General features: G+C 41.2%; 1 pseudogene; it reads right to left on the bottom strand.

Annotated features, from left to right (window-relative positions):
• Nucleotides 1-5,002: 5,002 nt before the first annotated feature.
• On the bottom strand, nt 5,003-6,851 carry LOC121839662 (annotated as a pseudogene).
• Between the last annotated feature and the right edge of the window lie 605 nt (nt 6,852-7,456).

Raw genomic sequence — 7,456 nt, 5'->3', positions numbered from 1 at the left:
TTCCTTTCATTAATCATTCTCTCTCTCTCCTCTTCCTTTCATTAATCATTCTCTCTCTCTCCTCTTCCTTTCATTAATCATTCTCTCTCTCTCCTCTTCCTTTCATTAATCATTCTCTCTCTCTCCTCTTCCTTTCATTAATCATTCTCTCTCTCTCCTCTTCCTTTCATTAATCATATTCTCTCTCTCTCCTCTTCCTTTCATTAATCATTCTCTCTCTCTCCTCTTCCTTTCATTAATCATATTCTCTCTCTCTCCTCCTCCTTTCATTAATCATTCTCTCTCTCTCCTCTTCCTTTCATTAGTCATTCTCTCTCTCTCCTCTTCCTTTCATTAATCATATTCTCTCTCTCTCCTCTTCCTTTCATTAATCATATTCTCTCTCTCTCCTCTTCCTTTCATTAGTCATTCTCTCTCTCTCCTCTTCCTTTCATTAATCATATTCTCTCTCTCTCCTCTTCCTTTCATTAATCATTCTCTCTCTCTCCTCTTCCTTTCATTAATCATATTCTCTCTCTCTCCTCTTCCTTTCATTAATCATTCTCTCTCTCTCCTCTTCCTTTAATTAATCACTATCTCTCTCTTTCTCCCCCTTCCTTTCATTAATCACTCTCATTCTCTCCTCTTCTTTTAATGAATCACTATCTCTCTATTTATCTCCTCTTCCTTTCATTAAACACTATCTCTCTCTGCTCTTCCTTTAATTAATCACTATCTCTCTCCTCTCACTTTAATTCATCCTGATCTCTGTCTCCTCTTCCTTTCATTAATCATTCTCTCTCTCTCCTCTTCCTTTCATTAATCATTCTCTCTCTCTCTCCTCTTCCTTTCATTAATCACTATCTCTCTCCTCTTCCTTTAATTCATCAATATCTCTCTCTTTCTCTCCTCTTCCTTTCATTAAACTCTCATTCTCTCTCCTCTTCCTTTAATTAATCACTATCTCTCTATTTCTCTCCTCTTTCTTTCTTTCATTAATCACTATCTCTCTCCTCTTCCTTTCATTAATCATTCTCTCTCTCTCCTCTTCCTTTCATTAATCATTTCTCTCTCTCTCATTAATCTCTTCCTTTCATTAATCATTCTCTCTCTCTCCTCTTCCTTTCATTAATCATTCTCTCTCTCTCCTCTTCCTTTCATTAATCATATTCTCTCTCTCTCCTCTTCCTTTCATTAATCATTCTCTCTCTCTCCTCTTCCTTTCATTAATCATATTCTCTCTCTCTCCTCTTCCTTTCATTAATCATTCTCTCTCTCTCCTCTTCCTTTCATTAATCATTCTCTCTCTCTCCTCTTCCTTTCTTCATTAATCATATTCTCTCTCTCTCCTCTTCCTTTCATTAATCATTCTCTCTCTCTCCTCTTCCTTTCATTAAACTCTCATTCTCTCTCCTCTTCCTTTCATTAAACTCTCATTCTCTCTCTCCTCTTCCTTTCATTAATCACTATCTCTCTCTTTCTCCTCTTCCTTTCATTAATCATTCTCTCTCTCTCCTCTTCCTTTCATTAATCACTATCTCTCTCTTTCTCCTCTTCCTTTCATTAATCATTCTCTCTCTCTCCTCTTCCTTTCATTAATCATTCTCTCTCTCTCCTCTTCCTTTCATTAATCATTCTCTCTCTCTCCTCTTCCTTTCATTAATCACTATCTCTCTCTTTCTCCTCTTCCTTTCATTAATCATATTCTCTCTCTCCTCTTCCTTTCATTAATCATTCTCTCTCTCTCCTCTTCCTTTCATTAATCACTATCTCTCTCTTTCTCCTCTTCCTTTCATTAATCATATTCTCTCTCTCCTCTTCCTTTCATTAATCATTCTCTCTCTCTCCTCTTCCTTTCATTAATCACTATCTCTCTCTTTCTCCTCTTCCTTTCATTAATCATTCTCTCTCTCTCCTCTTCCTTTCATTAATCATTCTCTCTCTCTCCTCTTCCTTTCATTAATCATTCTCTCTCTCTCCTCTTCCTTTCATTAATCATTCTCTCTCTCTCCTCTTCCTTTCATTAATCACTATCTCTCTCTTTCTCCTCTTCCTTTCATTAATCATTCTCTCTCTCTCCTCTTCCTTTCATTAATCACTATCTCTCTCTTTCTCCTCTTCCTTTCATTAATCATTCTCTCTCTCTCCTCTTCCTTTCATTAATCATTCTCTCTCTCTCCTCTTCCTTTCATTAATCATTCTCTCTCTCTCCTCTTCCTTTCATTAATCATTCTCTCTCTCTCCTCTTCCTTTCATTAATCATATTCTCTCTCTCTCCTCTTCCTTTCATTAATCATTCTCTCTCTCTCCTCTTCCTTTCATTAATCATTCTCTCTCTCTCCTCTTCCTTTCATTAATCATTCTCTCTCTCTCTCTCTCTCTCTCTCTCTCTCTCTCTCTCTCTCCTCTTCCTTTAATTAATCACTATCTCTCTCTTTCTCTCCCCTTCCTTTCATTAATCACTCTCATTCTCTCTCCTCTTCTTTTAATGAATCACTATCTCTCTATTTATCTCCTCTTCCTTTCATTCATCCTGGTCTCTCTCTCCTCTTCCTTTCATTAATCATTCTCTCTCTCTCCTCTTCCTTTCATTAATCATTCTCTCTCTCTCCTCTTCCTTTCATTAATCATTCTCTCTCTCTCCTCTTCCTTTCATTAATCATTCTCTCTCTCTCTCCTCTTCCTTTCATTAATCATTCTCTCTCTCTTCCTTTCATTAAACACTCATTCTCTTTCTCTCCTCTTCCTTTCATTAATCACTATCTCTCTCCTCTTCCTTTAATTCATCAATATCTCTCTCTTTCTCTCCTCTTCCTTTAATTAATCACTATCTCTCTATTTCTCTCCTCTTTCTTTCTTTCTTTCATTAATCACTATCTCTCTCCTCTTCCTTTAATTAATCACTATCTCTCTCTTTATCCCCTCTTCCTTTCATTAATCACTATCTCTCTCTCCTCTTCCTTTAATTAATCAATCTCATTCTCTCTCCTCTTCCTTTCATTAAACTCTCATTCTCTCTCCTCTTCCTTTCAGTAAACACTCTCCTTCTCTCTCTCCTCTTCCTTTCATTAAACTCTCATTCTCTCTCTCCTCTTCCTTTCATTAAACTCTCCTTCTCTCTCTCCTCTTCCTTTAATTAATCAATCTCATTCTCTCTCCTCTTCCTTTCATTAAACTCTCATTCTCTCTCCTCTTCCTTTCATTAAACTCTCATTCTCTCTCTCCTCTTCCTTTCATTAATCACTATCTCTCTCTCCTCTTCCTTTCATTAAACTCTCATTCTCTCTCCTCTTCCTTTCATTAAACTCTCATTCTCTCTCCTCTTCCTTTCATTAAACTCTCATTCTCTCTCCTCTTCCTTTCAGTAAACACTCTCCTTCTCTCTCTCCTCTTCCTTTCATTAAACTCTCATTCTCTCTCTCCTCTTCCTTTCATTAATCACTATCTCTCTCTCCTCTTCCTTTAATTAATCAATCTCATTCTCTCTCCTCTTCCTTTAATTAATCACTATCTCTCTCTTTATCCCCTCTTCCTTTCATTAATCACTATCTCTCTCTCCTCTTCCTTTAATTAATCAATCTCATTCTCTCTCCTCTTCCTTTCATTAATCACTATCTCTCTCTCCTCTTCCTTTAATTAATCAATCTCATTCTCTCTCCTCTTCCTTTCATTAAACTCTCATTCTCTCTCCTCTTCCTTTCATTAAACTCTCATTCTCTCTCTCCTCTTCCTTTCATTAAACTCTCATTCTCTCTCCTCTTCCTTTCATTAAACTCTCATTCTCTCTCCTCTTCCTTTCATTAAACTCTCATTCTCTCTCCTCTTCCTTTCATTAAACTCTCATTCTCTCTCCTCTTCCTTTCATTAAACTCTCATTCTCTCTCCTCTTCCTTTCATTAAACTCTCATTCTCTCTCCTCTTCCTTTCATTAAACTCTCATTCTCTCTCCTCTTCCTTTCATTAAACTCTCATTCTCTCTCCTCTTCCTTTCATTAAACTCTCATTCTCTCTCCTCTTCCTTTCATTAAACTCTCCTTCTCTCTCTCCTCTTCCTTTAATTAATCAATCTCATTCTCTCTCCTCTTCCTTTCAGTAAACACTCTCCTCTCTCTCCCCATTCTTTCTTTCACACACTGTCCTTCTCTCTCCTCTTCCTTTCATTCAACACTCTCCTCTCTCTCCTCTTCCTTTCATTCAACACTCTCCTCTCTCTCCCCATTCTTTCTTTCACACACTCTCCTTCTCTCTCTCCTCTTCCTTTAATTAATCAATCTCATTCTCTCTCCTCTTCCTTTCATTCAACACTCTCCTCTCTCTCCTCTTCCTTTCAGTAAACACTCTCCTCTCTCTCCCCATTCTTTCTTTCACACACTGTCCTTCTCTCTCCTCTTCCTTTCATTCAACACTCTCCTCTCTCTCCTCTTCCTTTCATTCAACACTCTCCTCTCTCTCCCCATTCTTTCTTTCACACACTCTCCTTCTCTCTCCTCTTCCTTTCATTCAACACTCTCCTCTCTCTCCCCATTCTTTCTTTCACACACTGTCCTTCTCTCTCCTCTTCCTTTCATTCAACACTCTCCTCTCTCTCCTCTTCCTTTCATTCAACACTCTCCTCTCTCTCCCCATTCTTTCTTTCACACACTGTCCTTCTCGCTCTCCTTTTCCTTTTCTTTAAACACTCTCACTCTCCGCTTCCTTTCATTAATCATTCTATCTATTAAACTCTCCTTCTCTCTCTCCCCTTCCTTTCATTAAACTCTCTCGTTCTCTTTCTCTCCTCTTCCTTTCATTAAACAGTCTCATTCTCTCATTCTCTCTCCTCTTCCTTTCATTAAACAGTCTCATTCTCTCATTCTCTCTCCTCTTCCTTTCATTCTCTCTCACTACTCTGTTTTTCTCTCAACTTGCCCTGCTATTCCATGTCTTTCTTTCCCTTTCATTTTCCTCAAGCTCATGCCTCCCCCTCTTTCATCTCCTATTCTTCTCTTCTCCTCTTCTCTTCTCCTATTCTACTATTCTCTTCTTCTCTTCTCCTCTCCTCTTCTCATTTTCTCTTCTCCTCTCTTCTCTTCTCTTCTTCTCTTCTCTTCTTCTCCTCTTCTCTTCTCTTCTTCTTCTCTCCTCTCCTCTTCTCTTCTCCTCTTCTCCTCTTCTACTCCTCTTCTTCTCTTTTCCTCTTCTCTTCTCTTTTCTCCTCTTCTCTTCTCCTCTTCACTTCTCCTCTTCTCCTGTCCCCTTCTCCTCTTCTCTTCTCCTGTCCCCTTCTCCTCTTCTCTTCTCCTGTCCCCTTCTCCTCTTCTCCTCTTCTCTTCTCCTATTCTCATATTCTTCTCTCCCCCTCGTCTCTTCTCCTATTCTCCTATTCTCGTCTTCTCCTCCTCTCCTCTCCCCTCCTCTCCTCTTCTCTTCTCTTCTCTCCTCCTCTTCTTCTCCTCCTCCTCTCCTCTCCTCTCCTCTCTTCTCTTCTCCTCTCCTCTTCTCCTCTTCTCTTCTCTTCTTCTCTTCTCTCTTCTTCTCTTCTTCTCTAATCTTCTCCTCTTCTCTTCTCTCCTCTCCTCTCCTCTTCTCTTCTCTTCTCCTCTTCTCCTCCTCTTCTCTTCTCTTCTTCTCCTCTCCTCTCCTCTTCTCTTCTCTTCTCCTCTTCTCCTCCTCTTCTCTTCTCTTCTTCTCCTCTCCTCTTCTCTTCTTCTCCTCTCCTCTTCTCTTCTCTTCTCCTCTTCTCCTCCTCTTCTCTTCTCTTCTTCTCCTCTTCTCTTCTTCTTCTTCTTCTCATCTCATCTCCTCTTCTCTCTCCTCTCCTCTCCTCTCCTCTCCTCTCCTCTTCTCTCTCCTCTCCTCTCCTCCTCTCCTCTCCTCTCTCTCCTCTCCTCTCCTCTCTCTCTCCTCTCCTCTCTCTTCTCTTCTCCTATTCTCCTCTTCACTTCTCCTCTTCTCCTGTCCCCTTCTCCTCTTCTCCTCTTCTCTTCTCCTATTCTCCTATTCTTCTCCCCATCTCTTCTCATCTCTCTCCTCCTTCTTCTTCTCTTCTTCTCTTCTCTTCTCTTTCTCCTATCCTCCTCTTCTCCTCCTCTCCTCTTCTCTTCTCTTCTCTCCTCTTCTCTTCTTCTCTTCTCTTCTCCTCTTCTCCTCCTCCTCTCTTCTCTTCCTCTCCTCTTCCTTCTCCTCTCCTCTCCTCTCCTCTCCTCTCCTCTCCTCTCCTCTCCTCTCCTCTCCTCTCCTCTCCTCTTCTCTTCTCTTCTCTTCTCTTCTTCTCTTCTCCTTTCCTCTTCTCTTCTCCTCTTCTCCTTTCTCTTCTCCTCTCTTCTCTTCTCTTCTCTTCTTCTCCTCTTCTCTTCTCTTTTCCTCTTCTCTTCTCTTCTCTTCTCTTCTCCTCCTCTCCTCTTCTCTTCTCTTCTTCTCCTCTTCTCTTCTCTTCTTCTCTCCTTTCCCCTCCTCTTCTCTTCTCCTATTCTCCTCTTCTCTTCTTCTCCTCTTTTCTCCTCTTCTTCTCTTTTCCTCTTCTCTTCTCTTCTCTTTTCTCCTCTTCTCTTCTTCTCCTCTTCTCCTGTCCCCTTCTCCTCTTCTCCTCTTCTCCTCTTCTCTTCTCCTATTCTCCGATTCTTCTCTCCCCCTCGTCTCTTCTTCTATTCTCCTCTTCTCCTCTTCTCCTCTTCTCCTCTTCTCCTCTCTCTCTCCTCTCCTCTCCTCTCCTCTCCTCTCCTCTCCTCTCCTCTCCTCTCCTCTCCTCTCCTCTCCTCTCCTCTTCTATTTTCTTCTTCTCCTCTTCTCTTCTACTCCTCTCCTCTTCTCCTCTTCTCTTCTCCTATTCTCCGATTCTTCTCTCCCCCGTCGTCTCTTCTTCTATTCTCCTCTTCTCCTCTCCTCTCCTCTCTCTCCTCTCCTCTCCTCTCCTCTCCTCTCCTCTCCTCTCCTCTCCTCTCCTCTCTCTCTCTCCTCTCTCCTCTCCTCTCCTCTCCTCTCCTCTCCTCTCCTCTTCTATTTTCTTCTTCTCCTCTTCTCTTCTACTCCTCTCCTCTTCTACTCCTCTCCTCTTCTCTTCTCCTCTCCTCTCCTCTCCTCACATCCTCTCCTCTTCTCTTCTCTTCTCCTCTTCTCTACTTCTCTTCTCTCTTCTCCTCTCCTATTCTCATCTTCTCCTCTTCTCTTCTCTTCTTCTCCCCTTCTCTTCTCTTCTTCTCCCCTTCTCTTCTCTTCTTCTCCTCCTCTCTTCTCTTCTCTTCTCTTCTTCTCTCCTCTCCTCTTCTCCTCTTCTCTTCTTCTCCTTTCCTCTCCTCTTTTCTTCTATTCTCCTCTCCTCTTCTCTTCTTCTCCTCTCTTCCTCTCCTCTTCTCCTCTCCTCTTCTCCTCTTCTCTCCTCTTCTTCTCCTCTCCTCTTCTCCTCTCCCTGTGTCCCTATAATCTCAGAGGGTATTATAATCTCTCTCTTCTATTGAGCACTTTCCCATCTGTTCCTTTAGTAGAGTCCATTTCAGCCTTG

The sequence above is a fragment of the Oncorhynchus tshawytscha genome, linkage group LG16 (genome assembly GCF_018296145.1).
Source record: "Oncorhynchus tshawytscha isolate Ot180627B linkage group LG16, Otsh_v2.0, whole genome shotgun sequence".
Classification (NCBI taxonomy): Eukaryota; Metazoa; Chordata; class Actinopteri; order Salmoniformes; family Salmonidae; genus Oncorhynchus; species Oncorhynchus tshawytscha.
Note: the sequence above shows the minus strand (reverse complement) of the source record. Positions and strands in the feature narration are given on the sequence as shown.